This window comes from Habropoda laboriosa, unplaced genomic scaffold (genome assembly GCF_001263275.1).
Source record: "Habropoda laboriosa isolate 0110345459 unplaced genomic scaffold, ASM126327v1 scaffold34, whole genome shotgun sequence".
Lineage (NCBI taxonomy): Eukaryota > Metazoa > Arthropoda > Insecta > Hymenoptera > Apidae > Habropoda > Habropoda laboriosa.
Window position 1 is genome coordinate 750901 of NW_017100142.1, and position 17314 is coordinate 768214.

A 17314-nucleotide genomic window follows, 5' to 3' on the forward strand; every position below is an offset into this window, starting at 1 on the left:
AAGGCGTGAGTACCAAACAGCCGGCTCGAATGACGCTCCCGTGTCCGCCTGCAGGCTCAGGTGGCTTCGCTCTTCGAGTTTCCATTGTGCGTACTGGGGTGCATACATTATTTTCGTCGGCCTCTTTGCCCTCCGTTGCGGCACCCACACACCGGGCAGGTGTTACCCTGCACCCTGTACCCGTCCTCTTATCCTCGATAACTTCGCGGCCGAATTTATTGCCGGACAACCTTGTTTTCGTTGCCACGACTAACGATTGCCTCCGACCTTGCACGATACGGGTCACAGAGTCACAACCTACGAGTATTCTCCTCCCTCTCTACAAATCGTCCACCTTCCCCGACCGTTACCCGCCGTTCACACGGAATAACATTATTACATTGCAATAATTCGACAAATACCACCTTTTTATCGAGAGCGGTCTGCACGAACGGCGAAGAAGAAACGAAGATGGCGTTCTTTCTCGAGCCGTCACTCCGACGACAATTTAATACTCTGTCCAAAGAGGAAGGCCTCGTTAACGAATTGCCAGTTGGCAGAAGACGCGAGGAGTCGTCGAAGCAAGAGGAGCGCAACAATAAAACGGGGCAAGTCTCTCACGGACGTCTGAGGCAACCGCTTGCGCGTTCATGGGAACACGATTTGTGGCGGTCGCGTATCGTCGCGCACGAAGCCGCCGCTTTATTTAGATTTTATTTCAGTAAAAACCTCGTCGCGTACGTGACGGCACGTATGTACGTATCGCATCGCGCCGTGGGGTCCGCCCTCCGTGTCGACCTTCCTTTACCACTGCCTCCACCACTGGGTCCTTCTTTTCTCTCTCGCAATTTTGTCGCCGATATTTTTCTCCTTCGAGTAGTAGTAATTAAGTAAGTAAGTACATGCTGCTCGAAGAGGGTACGTCTTGGTCTAGGAAGGAGAAGGAAGAGGAGCTCGCGTGCGCAGGTGCAACGTAATAGCAGGCAATCCAACCGGACAACAAGGGAGAGACATCTTCGCGAGAAATCTAGCGCGTTCGAAGCGCGTTCGGTATCAAACGGATAGAAAGCGCGACGACAGGTAGCGATTAGTCGTAATATTCCAATGGAAGACTCTATCCGTGCAAAGAATCCCTTGGGCAGGTGGTGGACCAAGTGGACGGTGGCGTGTGGCGTGGAGCAACTCGCAAACGAGGGTATCTACCGTGAAAAGTCCGGAGGAAGAAGAAGAAGACTGGTCGCAGTGGTAGAGATCCAGCGAGAGGAGTAGACGTCAGGAGGCAGGAGGACAGGGCCGAAGAAGAAAGGAGGAGGCGGTGGAAGGAGGTGAGGCCTAATATGGCCGCCATCCTCTGTATTCCGGTCGTAGACGGAGAGGCAGGCAGGCAGGCAAGCAGGCGCGGCCCCAAAGGCAGCTTTCAATGCCAGTCATCTCCCGGAATGCGCCTGAACGGAGCGTACTTTGTATTCCTGATCCGCGCGGCGCGCTAAGACGAGAAGGCCTTCGCGCGATCTCTTTGAGGACACGGGGCCACGACTCGGCTCGACTCGGCTCCGCTGGAGCCGACCTACCCAGAAGAGAGAATCGCGCGAGACGACGCGAAGCGACGCGACGGCGGCGCGATGTTTTCGCCACTGGCGTCTCTCTCTCTCTCTCTCTCTCTCTCTCTCTCTCTCCTTCCTCTTTGCGGCCATTTTGACTCTTCATGGCGCCACCTAGTCCGCTTCTCCGCTTCGTCTACCGTGACGACTACCGCGCGCGCGAATCGCCGTCGTTTCTTCTCGATCGCGAGGATCGAGAGTGTACGGCTAAACACCGACCGCACTGACCAGCAGCTGCCGGTCTCCCCTCGAGAGATCGTCACCTACCTACCTCCTAGTCCACCACCGCGATTTTCCGCTCGAAGGGTGTATCCTGCAGCAAGCACGTGGCTGTTCTCACGTGATCCCCTAAGCTACTCCTCGGAGAAGAGGTTCACCCACCAACCACCAACAAACACCTAGCACACAGTGTTTGTTCACCCGATCGCGAGCAGCCACTTTGGATTTTTCACTGTGACAAGGAGCAGATTCGAGCGAGACTAGCGTAGGCACACGCGAAGAAAGGCAACGAAACGCTGCGTGAACACGGCGGCGGCGGCTAGCCGGGCTGCAGACAGAGCACACCGGGGTTCCTGGCAGACAGGGAGAGGAATACGAACTAAGGGTTCTATATCCATCCGACGAGCGACGAGGAGCCGGGCCGAGTCGAGCATAGCATAGGGAGCAGAGCAAGGAACACTGGCACCACTCCTGGTAGGGGTAGCCGACGTCCGTCCCGAGTCTTTCCTCATCTGCAAGTCGTATAACCGAGCTAATTATCAAGTTAATATGGCCATTCTGTATGGAACCCCGCGAGAGAGTGGGTGGAAGCGAGATGCCCGCAAGGGGTGGCGCCCGGCGTGCGAGCGAGACGGGCCGAGGTACATTGATATTATAAGTTGCTTCAATCGCTGTATTCATTTGTAAACTAACCAGGCTAAATGTATTCACCACCGCGAGGCGGCGCGCCGATAGGCGGAGCCACCGGGTACCCGGGCTACGACGGCGCCCTTCCTTCCTTCCTTCCTTCCTTCCTTCCTTCCTTCCTTCCTTATTCCTTCCTTCCTTCCTTCCTTCCCTTCATTCACGTAGTTTCCTTTGCTTATATCCGCTAAGAATGTGTACCGTATCGTTTACACTTTCGCTTTCTTTTCATGTACAGAGTTACCTTACAGCCAGACTTTAGTCTAGTTTCCCGGTCTCTCAGGTAAGTGGATATTTTCCAAATTTCTCAGACTCGAAGGTAAGAAAATACTCGGCCGAGTTTGACATGTCCCATCGTTTTTGGTGGAGAAGAGACGAACGCGTCAGGGATCAAAGTTGAAAATCAGAGTGGAATTCTATTTGGAAAGGGCACAGACGTCCCCCGTAACCTGGCGTGGAGGGGCACACACTCCGCTCTCGTCATTACGTTTCATGTATTCAGATTTTTTCCTCGAGCAGGCACGAGCTGTCTGTATTATTATTCCGGAGCAACTTTACGCCCACCGCCTCTTTTCCCTCCCTTCCTTCGGCTCCACGGCCTTCTCTCCTCTTCGTTCTTCTCGCAGAGGCTGCTGTGCCGTGGTACCATCGTGCGCCTCCTCGTCCTCGTCGCGGTAGAGCTCTCCGCGAAAGACGACGAGGACGACTTCTTACCGTTCGTCTCGAGAGCAGAGACCACGGAAATATGAATGCATAAATGCATAAGTGCTCCCACCACCGGTGTCGCCACCACCACCTGCTCTTCCCGCCTACTTCGTTCCGGTCCTGATTCGGGATTTTTTTCTTTGCTTTTCAGCGACGCTTTCCGCCCTTTTGCCTGCGCACAACCAAATCCACCTTGATCGCACGTCGGATGACAAATGCGTATTTCTTCTTCTTTTTCCTTCGAAATTGCGCGGTGGTCCGAAAGAGAAAGAGTAAACATCGACGGTTGAAACAGGTTCGAAAGTACACCACGCGCAACCCGACACATTCTATAAAGCATAATCTCACGTTGCCTCGGTTATAAAAAGGCTAAATTACCGGCGCGTTCCCGCCGAGTAAATAGCACGCAATCTACACAGATTGTAATCTGGCGGGTACGAGAAGCCTGCGACTCGGCCCCGCTCGGGAAAAGAGGGTGCAACGTCGGTGGCACGGCGCGAGATTAAAAGACAAATTAGCATAATGTGTGCACGCGCTGCCCCAGCCACTGTTCTCCTCTGACCAGGAACACTTCCGTGTAATATCTCTTTGGAAGAGAGTCTTTCGTGCCAGTCCTAATACGTTTTTGATAGAAAAGAGAGGCCACTACCTCTCTTCTCCGTCGAATTTTTTAATCAGTCAAGTTTAGAGGGTAGTTCGACGGGGCGAGTAGAGACTCTGTAGGGGGGAAAAAAAGTGTGTCGATCGAGGTGAAAAGGGAAGAAGAGGGAGGAGGGACGCGAACGATGCAAATAGCGCGTTTAATAAAGTGTCGCGCGGCTGGCATTTGAATACCCTGGCATATTCACTTTTCTCATCGAGGCGGGAGCCCGCGAAAAAGAGATTGCGATCGCCAGAAGAGTCGGACGAGATGAAAACTGGGAGTACCGGCGGTGGAAAAACAAAGCAGAGGTGTCGTAAAACGCGGACGGAATTGCGAGGAAAGTGGAAAAGATCGTCGAGGAGAAAGAGGAGATAGTGTGAAGACAGACAGAGGGACGGACAGACGGAGAGACAGAGGGAGGAAGGGCAGCGGTACAAGAAGGTGGCGAATCGCACCTTGGCTTCATGCATGATTCAGTCGCAGTATCTCATTTCATCTGGTGGCTCCGCTAAACTATATCTCCTAATGGTAATGCTATTCCTCGGCACATATCTCTTTATATTACGTGGGCTGGTTGGCTGACTGGCTTGGAAGGCAGCACCTCTCACGACCAGCCCCTTGCACCATCTCGCCGGATCTTGGCTTTCTCCTTTTACCACCTTCCAAGAAAACTACCCTTCTGTACGCCTGCCGCGCGGGCCAGTGTACGTGTGCGTGTTGCCACACAGCGTGGGTAGTCGCTGGCTGCCTTTTGAGCACGGAGCATCGGGGAAGAAATAAAGAAAGAAATTGTTAGTTCTCGCTGTTTTAAATTACCATTTATTACGACACATAAACCCGAGCGGGGCCCGGGAAGTCGTACCAGCGGCCATCTTGTCCCACCCATGGCATCAGCCACGGCATCAGCCACGGCGAGAGGAAAGTCAGGCCGCGAGGAGCGGGAGGGAACGGACTCGAGAACCGTGTCTATATCACCGTCTTTTACTTTCGACCCTCTTACGACGCCACCACCCTTCTCTCAGGCCTTTTCTTCCCTTTTGCCTCTCTCTCTTCGTTCGCCATTCTTATATATACCTCGACGACGGTGGTACCCTTGGCGGGGGTTGGTAATGATCATTACCTCCGGTATAGTGACAAGTGAGACCGGGGAACGGGCGCTACGGCTGCAGGAAATGGCCACAGATAACGCTGTCACGGCCATTTTTATATTATGACGAATGGATCATCTTTCTTTCGTTAACTTTGCCCTCCACGGTTACGCGTGCGTCCTAGGGGAGCGCGCTGATAGATTTCTGGTAATTATTCGCGCACTTCTCCACCGACTGCTGATACCAAGTGGTCTCCTCGGAAGAGTAGGAAAAGGTATTTTTATACCGAGAAGATCGCCGTTAATGGTCGTGTCGAAACGCGAAATACAGATACACGGAGGCAACTCTGTTTGGAGAAACGGTCGTTCATCGTCCAGTAGGTATCCTTTTTTCGCGAGTTTTCCGCAGGGGGTGGCGATCATAAAGAATCGGAAAAGTATCTCTCGGTTTCGGTTGCAGAGGCGCCCCGTGGCGCTGCCCTTTTCCATCCCCCTCCACGCTGGCAATAACGGTACCGGCCAGTCTTTCATATCGTATCGGGCCAGCTCGTCTATGTGGAAATGCGATCACTTAGAAGCAGCCTCGAAGTATAATTCGACCGGGACCAACCTTGTCCGTGTGCTGTCCGTGTGAGCCAACAGATCGTATATTTTTTATTATTGGCCGATGGAGCCAGTCCCCGGGGGTGGAACGGGAGCTGGTAGGAGGAGGTTTCGATAGCTGACCACTCGACTCCATGCTCTCGTTCCCCTCTCTCTCTCTCCCCCTCGGTTCAGCCTCCCTTCTTCTGCTACTCTGCAGAAGGAAGCGACCAAACGATCGGGTCCGTTTGTACGGCGGCCGCGGTCGCATCTTCGTAAATGTGTTCGGCCGAGTGGTTCTCCGTGCGGTTCGCTGGATCGCGTATCTCTCTTGGGTCGGGGTCGTTTCATCGAGTGTGGACGGACGGAGAAGCGATTCTCATGTTTTTACATCGAGGCAATTTTTCCATCTCGCCCCGTTTCCCTCCACCAACACGGGCTTTTGACCGTCCCACCTGCCTCCTCCCTACTCCGATCTTCTACTACTTCTTCTTCGTCGTCCTCGTCGTCGATTCTCCTCCGATCAGCCTGGACCGTCGATTCCACGAGTCGTTCATCCGCTACGCGACTAGAAACTAGAGAAGCTTTATTTCTCCCTCGTTCTCGAGTAGCAGGTACAGGATTAACCGAAAGATGTTGGATACCTCGAATCGGTATCCTTCTCGCTTCTCGATCGAGCGACGCGAATCGTGGAAACGGCGTAGCTAGTTTAATTCAATCGTCGAGGCGCGCACGAACGGACCATCCGTTATTAAGTTTGGCCGCGAGCGTGTTAGCCTAGCGTGGTATAGGAGGCAGAGAGTGTCGGTGAATGCGGTCGAGGGGGCTAGAGAGACAAGGCGAGGATCGTTCGAAGGAGCGTATCGAGGGCCGCTCGATCCGGAAGCTTCCTTCTGGAAGGCTCCTTGAGCAGCGAGTAGAGTCGCCGGTTGGCTCGCCCCCGCCGCTCTTCTCTCTCTCCCTCGTCTCTTCCGCGGTGGCTTCATTATACGTTGACCTAAGAAAATCAACCACCCACCGCCGCCACCGTTCGTCCTCGGCCTTCGTCCTCTCCTCCCGTGTACACCGCCACCAGTCAGCCAGCCAGCCACCAGCGTTCGCTGCACCATCCTGGACCAGCCACCGACCAACAGAGGAGGAGTGCTTCCAACAACCGAACCAGGTGCACCCTCTCCTCCTCCTCCTTCTCCTCCTCCTTCTTCTCTTTCCACCTACCCTACCACTAGCTTTCTTCCTTCCGTCCATCCGCTTGTCTACCTGCCTGCCAGCCTCCTGCCTGCCTGTCCGTTCTTCCTGTCTTCCTTCCTTCCTTCCTTCCTTCCTTCCTTCCTACCTTCCTTCCTTCCTTCCTTCCTTCCTTCCTTCCTTCCTTCCTTCCACCGACTCGACGGAGTACGCCGAGAGAAAGAGAGGGAACCAAGGGTAACTCATCGCTTATGGATACTGATGACTCGCGCAATGAACTCAGACCGCGCTAAGGGTGGTAGCAGTGCGGTAAACCCAGCGTGCTTCTCTCTTCCCTTGTCTTTTCGCCTCCTCCACCTATATTCTCTCTCTCAGTCTACCCAGACCTCTCTTCCTCTACGTTTTTCTTTCCCCTCGCACCAACCATCTTTCTTGTAGCTGGAAAGCTTTCCAGAGAACTCCATCTCGATCCTTCAATAACATTTTCCCTCTTTCCTCAGACCGGTAATAGTGGTAGAAGTAGGGTGCCGTGGAAACTAAGTGTATTTTACGTACATTATCCCAGACCCTTTCATTTCGCCAACGACTAGCCCCGCACGAGTTCACCTGTTAAATACCGATACTAAATAGATCCGTTCTGACAAACAAGCATCTCCAACTCTCTACCCCGTTTCGCGCCATTTAAAATCGAAAGTTGGCGAAACGTTAGGAGGTTTCGGTAAACGATGCGCGTCGGGAGGAAGATTCGGTATTACGCAAGATCCCGGTGTCGTATCCATTTTCGGTCCTTTCCACCCTCTCTCCACGGCCATTCGTTTCTATTACCCCGCGTTAAGGGAGAGACCCGGGCCGAGCCGGAGGTTAGATTTATTTTCACTCGACGGGTATTTTTTTATGGCCCTGCCCGCGCTCCAGACGGCCTCCTGTGAGCCGCGGAGGGATGTTTTGCGCGCCGCGGTCCGACTTAGCCTTGCCGAGTTGCACGCCACTGAATCATCCGGACGCGGCTCTGACTCTCGCGGCATCACCGTGCCATGCCGTATGGACCTCTCCTCGTATAATAAACCCATAAACACCCCTGGAAAGAACGATATCGTGGAAGAGACGGAGAGGCACGTCCACCCCGCGAGAAACGACGCGAGCCACGGATCATCGGACGCGATCTCCCCTCATCTCCCCTCCTTAATGATCCAGAATTTCTTCCGAGAAATTTGCATAATTTTCGAAGGAAAACGAAAACGCGGGATATCGTTCTTCGACGAAGATTCGAAAAAACTCCAGCGAAGAGACAGAAGCGAGGAAAGTGAAGTAAGGAATGGCCGACGAAGACGGAGCGGAGAGAGCTGCACGCGTAGGCTCGTGAACGAGACGACCTTGTGATTGCGCGATGCACGAGGTGCATATGTACATCGAGGCGAAGGAGGAGAACGCGTTACGTAGCGGATACATAGTAAACAGCATGGCGTGGGAGAGGCTACGGAGAAAGAAAAGGAAAGAGAGGAAAATAAGAAAGGGTGGAGGGGGAGGAGGTAGTTGTGGGCAAGGCGCGAGAGGGAGAGAGAATTCCTAAGCAGCCGGAGAAGCGCGATGCTTACCTGCGGTAACGTTTAAGCGGTGGAGTAAGTACAAGACCTTAGCGCGCATCAAGGAAACAAACAGCTGGCGCGCGCAATATGAATTAAACATGCTGATTAATAATTAACAAGTTGCCGGCTCTACTCGCGGGCCTATGCCTGTAGGTGGGTGTACTCTCTGCCTTTGTCCTCGTCCCACCCACGTTCCTCTCTCTCCCGCTCTCTCTTGCTCGCTTTCTTTCGCGCGCGCGTTACGTTACGAGGTAACCGAGCCGCGCCGCGCCGCGCCGCTCGATTAAGCCTGACGATCGACGCCGCTGGAACAGCTGTTCTCCACCGGCAGGGTGTATCGCGTGTCGAGCGATTTAAAAACGCTTTCGAGTCTCGGGCTCGCTTGCGTTGCGCGGGAATCGCCGCTTATTAAGTATGCTCTGGATTTTTTAAAGCACCCCTGCTAGGCTGGAGAAATCCTTTCAGGATTTTACCGCGATTTACCTACGCGGGCAGTATCGGAATCGGTGGGTTGCGTAAGTATCGGTAATCGCGTTGATCAAACGAAGCGCGTTCACTTTCCCCCATTCTCTCGCGGTTTCTTCCACCTAATTGTTCGTTTCCTTTCGAAAAACGATTTCACCGGCACGCTTTCCACTCGGATTTGCCAGAGTTGCTAGGTAAGTACCAGGCGAATCAAAAGTGACCGATAAGAGAGAGAGAGAGAGAGAGAGGAAAGAGCGCGAGGAAGTTGGCAGGACGGAGGGGCCCTCGGTCGCCTCTTCATGTTTATTAATGTCCCGTACGTCCGTCTATCGATTCGTCGTTTCACTCTCGTTCCTCGCGAGATAATGATACTGACCTATGCCAGCTGTCGCGTACCCGAGAGGGCTTAAGTGGCTTAACAACGTTGCGGATAGCTGAAACAACGATCGGTCCTCTTGACACATTGACTGAATACATTATTGTAAATGTCGCCGGCTGCGTTATCGCGGCGCGCGCGCCAACGCTCTCGACGGCCCGACCACGAATCGGATGTACGATCTGAAGCTTGTTGCCTCGTGTGTTCCACGGAAAGCTTCTTTACGTAATTCCACGGACAGGCAGCAGGGGGGGGGGGCACCGTTTTGTCGTTTACGCAATCCACCGGCGGCGGACCGACGATTCCTCGTTCGCGCGCCTATCTATCGCTCGCACGCGGTACACGTGCACCCCGAACAACTTTATATTCTTAGAATTTGACTGCTCAACTGGTCCGGTTTCGAGATAAAGTGAAAAGATCGGCTTGCCTACCACCGTTCGATACCTTCCTTCCATCGATCGTATCTCCGGTTCCGCGGATACTCAGCCGCGTAACACGGCGTAAACTAGTTAAGTCTATTAATTAGCGTGAAAAAAGCACAGCGATCCACGATGGGATCATCGAGATAATGAAAGGTTGTCGCGCGTTTAGGCCTGATACGTTGGAAGGTCGAAGAAGCGTAAGTGCAATTTTAATTGACCAGTTCCTTCCTCCGGTCCCCGTGCAGCACTTTCCATTAAAGCTGTTCGCGGCGCGCGTTTCCACTCCGGAGTTCATTAAATCCGCGCCAGCCAGCCAGCCGGGGGAGCGTTACCATAGATGAACACGAAAAGATTTATCGCAAGATGGAGGATGACTGTTCGTTTTCTCCGAAGGGTCGGCCTTATCCCCTCGTTTCGGAAGGAGAAACACGCGACTGCGATTCCTGCACGCAGGCCAGGATAGGTTGGCCATGCTAGGATGGTAGGGTGACGAGTTCAGGAAGTATAACCATAATAGGCAGAAACGGCGTGGTAGCGGGACGCGGCGAACGGCGGAGGAAGGGAAAACCGAGCCAGCCAACGACACGAGAGCCGTGACGCCGTTCCTGTAGGGATTAATTAGCGATAAGGCTTCTAATGAGCGGCAGGTGAGCGAGCGAACGAGAACCGACTCTCCGCGCGCACCGTACGCTCGCCAGCCTCGCCGTACGGCCGGAAAAAATATCGACGAGAAGTTGCAACGATTTTTACCGTTCTCAGGGTACACATAGAGGGAGCCGGTCCAACGATAACGCTCCAAATAATATATAATCCGAGGGAAATAACCGGTGATTTTTGGTATCGCGATATCGTCGTTGCTCTCGTGCGCCAGCCAGGCAACCGGTGGCTCGTCACTTATTGTTAGCCGCCGTTCTTTCCCCCAAGGCCCTTTAATATTTCTACTTGATCGAGAGAGAGAGAGAGAGAGAGCGATCGTCGTACCAATTAAGGTTTCGAAAACATTTGCTCACCGTACTTTGCCTCCTCTCCCTTCTTTCCCCGTCCCCTCGAAATTCCTCTTTCAAAATTCCGCATAATTCACTTTTTATTCCTGCCTTCGGCGACCTTTACGGTTTTTCTATCATCCGAGGCATTACGTTTCTAAACTATTTTTACATCCTACGACACTTTTTACGCGAGAAGCGAGGGGAGAGGAGAGGAGAGAGAAGGAGAAAAAAGATAATAGCCGGTCGACGAAGGTAGTTACGGTGTAAGTGTGACGATCGTTTGGTAGACAGCCGAAGAGGGCCTCGGAGTCACGTCCCGTGAATTGTGGGCCACGTGACAGAGGCGTGATCGAGGTGCGACGCGATGGAACAATGCCATCGGAGCTCTTCGACACCGCCACACTCTCTCTCTGTACGAACCAGCTAATCGACCCGATATATCCAGACACCCCGACGATCCAACTTTTCGATCCATACCCGCTTACCAGCGTTTACCGTTTACCTACAACCGGCGCCTAACGGTATCCACCGTGTGCCACGCGTGCCATTTTTTTCTCCTTCGTCCAACAGGATACCAGTTTATTGTTCTTCGGCAGTTCACCGTCCCGATCGTTTTCCAATCGCTCTTTCGGTCTCTCCCACAAATGTTCACGATTCTCGTTTCGTGGAAACCTCTCGGCATTAGAATTTCTTGCAACGATCTTGGCAACGGATATCGACGGTAGCGGTAGAAAGAAAAAAGAAGAAAAGATCCGTGTCTAGTCGTCCTGGCACTTTGACCCTCGTCAATTTAGCCTGGTAACGAGGCTGGCGCCTAACGGGACCGCGCTTCCACCTCGACCGGCGAAACTGGTAGTCGAGGCTCCCCGCCATCGATCGTGACACTTTGTCGAAAGTCTATCGAGCAGCGCGGGATCGCATGGAAAGCGATACTAATTTCGTTTCCCATCTACAGGGAACCTCGGGAAATCCTTCTTTCGCAACTCCTTAAATTTCACGGTCGCTGTACTCGCTGACCCTCGAGCAGGTTGGTCGAACGATCAGGTGGCAAGCTCTCCTAACGAAGTGATCGATCCGTGGCGAAGGCGCGACGCGACGGCCCGTTTTCCACGGCCATAATGGACCGTGGTTGGCGGAGGCGGAGGCGCTGCTAAGGCCGCCGGTGATTCTAAGTAGGCGCGGAGTGTCACGCGCGTCATAAGAATGCGATAAGACGCGTGTCACCGCGACGGACAATGCAAAGTCGTTTTCCGTTCCATTCCGAGCGAGAGAGCCGCCATTGTGTCGGTGGTTGCTGGGGGTTCGGCAACGCCGATACCATACGCGACCTCTTCGAACCAGGAGCGTCGCCCGGTTCTGACCTTATTCCACTAAAATACACGCGCGTCGCATGCTAAATCGCTTCTCGAGAGCGTGCCTCGTTCCTCGCTGCGATCGGGTCAAGGCACGCCGCGCCGCGGCGCTCTTCGTGCGTCCGACTTTACGTAACGAGCGAGTCCTCCGAGCCGCCTTTCCGCCCGCCAAATCCATTCGAGAGCGCGACCACTCCGGACCTCCGAGTAAAAAAGGCGGAACGTGTTGCCGTTATCGTCCAGAGACATCCCGCGCGTCGATAGAGATTATCAGGACGACGAGGGTGCAAGAGTAGGTGTTACCTCGTTATACGGTACCACCGTAATACACTTACTTACTTTACCAAGAAACCCCGTGAAACGCACACACAGGTGCGGCTCGTAGGGCTTCGCAGCCAGATATACGCTCACACAGAGGTACACGGTGTTATTATCGTGCCGGTGCAATTAAAGAAGGAAGCCTAGAAATTAGCGGGTGGCGGACGTAGGTAAGTATAGAGTTGGTCGTGGTACGAACGAGCCAGCCGGTGGTACCAACCACGAGAACCGGGGATGCCTCGTACAGTTTACGTAGCCACAGAGAGAGAGAAAGAGAGTGTAGGCTAAGGGAGGAACGAAGAGGACACCACGTGCCTCCTGAATATGCATAGGCGAAACGGAACGGGACGAGGACGAGATAAGGGCCGACTTATTTTTCCTGCCTTTCGTTTCGTTCCACCTTATTTTATTTTGGCGCTAACTGCGCTGCTACTTCGCTTCTTCTCTATCCCTTCCTCTTCGAATCTACGCTCTTTTCTTCGACGCGTTCTCCTTTCCGAGCCTTCCAACAGCCGCGGAGATCGTAAAAGGTGTCTCGAGTTCGACTAGACGGCGTTTATTTCTTCGAGGGTTACAGAGGATGTTAACGACGAGGAGTATATTTGAAGTTTGCCAGGGGGATTTTTCTCCAACGGCCATAATTCGCGCGTCCAAGGGTCCGGAAACGAGGCGATACGAATTAAATTAACGTCCTGACGCCGCGTTTCGCTTACAATTAAGCTCCATAAAACTGTAAGCCGTCCGTCCTCCCGCGCGCCAATGAATATTTTTATTTAACGCGCCGTCAGGGGTTCGGTCGTCCCTGAAATTTTCACGAAATAATCGCGTTTGGCTGAAATGCATCGATCACTCACCGAAACGGCTCGATCCTTTGTCCTAACGTCTGGGAAATTATCGTGGCTGGTTCCACGGCGTGTACTCCGCGATCGGAACCTGAAACAGAACGCACAGATAATTATGTATGAACGAAGCGACAAAGTTACCGAAGGGATTATCGAAGTCGCGCGTTTATCGCGTGGAACGTTGAAGAAAGAAAGAAAGGCCTGAGAAACGCGGTTGCGAGTCGGAAGTCTCGAAAATCGGTGAGCCGATTAGTATGCGCCCTGTCGCGTCGCGTCGCGGTGCCCTGCGGGTTGTCCTTAACGCGCGGCGACGCGTTGCGCCCAGCAGAATTCACTTCCTCTTTCCCGCGATGGCCGATCAGAAAAAAAGAATCATGAATATTCATCAAGCAGACCCGGCCACGACCGTTTGCCGGCATTTCGCACCCGGCTGCGAGGGCCCCGGATCGTTGAGGTCATTCTGTATTGTGAACCGTACGGCCACTCGCCCCGGACGATGCAGTTGCAACTCACCTGCCGCCGATCTAACGTATCTAGCCTGGGAATGATTGCGAGTGAATCGCAACAGGCGTCGTACCTTCTCTTCAAACAAATTCGAGAATCGAGAGCTTGGGAAACTATCATTCGGAGAATCGACGATACCGGACGATACCGCGAGTATCGAGAGAAAACGGATTTTGGTGAATTGGATGGGAAAATAGAGCGAAGATTCGGATGGTGGAGGGAAAAGTGGCGGGGACTTGAGAGTAGAAGAGGTCGGGGGGGCAAGAGCAGCCCTCCGGCAACGAGGGCAGGAAGGAAACGCGAAATAAATACGGCGTGGCAAGGGGGTGAGAGGCCGAGGAAGCGGCATGCGGCGGTCTCCGACTAGAGTCCCGGACTGGAACTGGAACTGGACGGCAGTCCGGCCAGAAAGATACATATTTTTAAATATTTTAGTCACGGTTCGCAATCGCCTCGTCACGCAGCCTTGCCACCTACTGGCTACTACCCATTACGTACCTACTACTTTGCTAGCTACGTGGCTGGGCATCGCCGCAGCATACCTTGCCACATGCACAAAAAAAAAATCTTCCTCCGCTTTCTGTACACTTTTATTCTCCTCCTCCTCCTTCTTCTTTTCTTCAACAACCGATCGAGGAGAATTTTCGATCGTGATCGTGTCATAGCTGATCGGCAACGACGATTCCCGGTAACGATACCGATCACTCCTCGTGACGAGTTTACGGCTTCCTAAGGGGCGCGCGCGTTTTTGCCTTGACAATGAGTGATCTGGTTTTAACGAAGCGCGGCAATTATCGCGTATACCCGCGGTCCATGCATAATTCATGCGCGAATGCAATTATCGCGTTTTATCTATTACCAATATCTATCGCGGCGAGATGTTTACGATTTTTCATACCCACAGATTCGTTCTGCTTACACTCGATCAACAGATACCTTTGCGTTTCGCTCGGTCGCGTGATTCTTTTGCATCGTCGATCGAGAAAGAGAGCGCGTTCGTCGCGGGGAATGGAAGACGCGTCTAGAACGCAAACATACCAGCGTGATTCTTTTGTCTTGCCGCTCTGCTGATCGTTCCTCTGCTACTCCACCACTTGTGATTGTTTTTCCTCTTCGAGGCTGCTCGCCTTCTCACGCCAGGGAGCTCCGCGAGTTCTCTAAATGCCTTCAAATACCCAACTGTTTACGTCTCTCTCTCTCTCTCTCTCTCTCTCTCTCTCTCTCTCTTTCTCTTTCGAAAAGCAGAACTGGTCGAAAATTCTACCCGAGAATATTATCCCTCTTCTCCACGAACGTTGCTTATCGTTTCTTTTCTTTTTTTTTTCACCGCTACACCATTAACCAGCCGTAGTTTTTCTCGCTGGAACGTAGATAGATTGGCCGCTATCTCGACGTTTAAATTTCTGTTTAGTTACGATTCGAACGCTCGCTTGCTCGCTCGCGGTTAACACGCGAGGTAAAACGCGCCGAGTGAAATCTAGCCGCGCGTCATTTACATTAATATTTTGTCACGCGTCCGTGGGCGCGTTTCACCCCCCTGGTTCACGATCGAAATCGTTGCGGGAAACGTACTCGAAGCTCTCATTATTCCAACGAAACGCCGCGTCATCGCGTCTCGCGCGCCTGCATACACACCGGCAGCCGCGTTTATCCGAAACGCGGCGTTTAATTAAAACTCGACGGGATCGGGATGAAAAATTAATTTGGTCACGTAACGATGTAAAGCAACGATCGCCGTTGCATCACCTCCGCTAATTATTACAACGAGCGCAAAAATCCGCCCCGGCCGATCGTGTACGCATAAATATTAAGAATTTATACGCGTCACGTAAAGTCGCGCGTTCTACGTTTCTCGCCTTACGTCCACTCTCTGCATATCGTATCCGCCTTTGTTCCTCAATTTTACTATTACTACTTCTTTGCGTATTCACGATGGCGCAACGAAGTCGAAGAGCAAAAGGGTTGCACGCATCGGCATCCCCTCGGAACAGTGCATAGATCATCGAGAACAAGTCCTAAGATTGAACTCTGCTTCCGATTGAAAAATTCGTAATCTTCGATAATCTTGTACGTATACACTTTCAAGATGAAACGTAGTTTTGAAATACCGTGCGCGGCGGTCCAAGAATCCGCGACCTTATAAGCCAACCCTGCGGCGATTCCCAAGAAACACCGGCCTGACACGAATTTAACGAGTAGACGCGTGATTAAGGGGGGGTGGCACCAGTCGAAAGAAGCTTCGAGCTTCGGAGAACGGGGGTGGCGGTTCGCGGAGAAGAGGCCAGTGGGGTGGAAATGAAGGCGACGTGGCTGGAAAAATGCGAGCCTCCGTCTCCCCGCATACATTTCCATACATCAGCCCGTCCAAGTTGAGTCGGAGAGACCGACCGGTCGAGCCGCCTGCTGGAGGCTGACGCGAGCACCGCCACCGGCGAGAGGAAAAGGGGGAGGAGGGAGGCTGGATAAGGGGACCAACGGAATAAATCCAACTAATTAGACGAGGAAAAACCGCGGATTAATTACCCGTCGCCTTCGCCTTCGCCTCTTCTTGCGCCCTCCTTCCGGCCAGGCCGGCCGCGGAAAGCGATTTTTCATCCGGCCGCCACGAGCTTTGGCCACGCGCCTTTTTCTCCTGTTTTTCAAGGCTTCCCGGGCAAGTTTAATCGACCAAGAGGAAATTTGATTTCTTCGTAGAAGAAGAGGGAAAGTTTGTTTTTTTCTCTCTTGGCTAGGCATTATTCGCGGAAAACGCTGATTCGAGGAAGGCAAATAGAGGCGCGAAAGCAAAAGTAGGGTGACGAAGGAGAGGCGCGTGTACACGCGGCACGCACACAGACTGCGAGGTTCCCGCGACTGCGGAGTGTTTGCGAGCCGTTCGAAAGCTCTCGGGTTGCAGGAAGCCGCGCGGGAGACGACGCCAGCAGCGGCGCGAGGATGGAAGGCTGAAATGCAGATTTGCAGCGCGACTCTCGAGCCTCGAAAGCGTCTCCCTGCCTGCCTGCCTGCCTGCCTGCCTGCTTACCTATCTCCCTGTTTGCTCCGCTCTCACGCCTTCTCTTCCTCCCTTTCCCTTCCGCCCCTTCTTCTCTTTCGATCCTCGCCGCGAACCTTCTTTCCTGCCCTTGCCCAGCCCTTCTCCGCCTAGGATTTACTCAGCGCTTAGACTCACTTTACACCTTTCATCGTGTATCCTGTCGCTGGAATCGTATCGCGAGGATTTCTCTCCCTTTTCAGCGGCAAATGGACTCTCTCTCTCTCTCTCTCTGTGCTTTCGTTCGTTCGTGCGTGCGTGCGAGAGAAGAAAGCCGAAAATAAGAGGAGGCAAAGGAGGTGGTGGCTGGCGGTCGGAAGGAGGAGAAAAGAGGTCGCGTCATTGCTGGCCAGGGCCAGTGATCGATGGCGTTGGCCGTTATCTTCGCCACCCCCGCTTGGTCCCGTGGTAATTCATCATCTCGGTCTGTTTTTCACTTACTTTATATGCAACATATTCCGTAATTTTTATTCAGTCAACCGGCCGCCTCCTCGAGCTGGCCGGCTCATAAAACAACGAGCCGCTTCGTGGACCATCTCGCTCCCTCTCTCTCTCGGTCAGGGGTGGAACACGAGATGGTGGAAGACGAGAGATAGAAGGGCGCCGCCTTTCGTGCTTTCTACGTCCGCGAAGTCCGAGGGGTTACGCAAGCCACACTCTATATGCTAAAGAATCTCGATATGGAGATCCGGCCGGACTCATCCCCGGCCGGTCAGTTTGATTTATTGGCTCGAAATCGGCCACGCT

General features: G+C 53.2%; 1 long non-coding RNA gene across 1 annotated transcript in view; it reads right to left on the reverse strand.

The window, feature by feature from the left end:
- Positions 1-17314, reverse strand: part of LOC108572344 — a 125259-nt gene that overhangs the window by 69466 nt on the left and 38479 nt on the right. The window contains exon 2 of the long non-coding RNA XR_001891384.1: positions 13045-13123. This is a non-coding gene — a long non-coding RNA (uncharacterized LOC108572344). The remainder of the gene's footprint in view (positions 1-13044; positions 13124-17314) is intronic.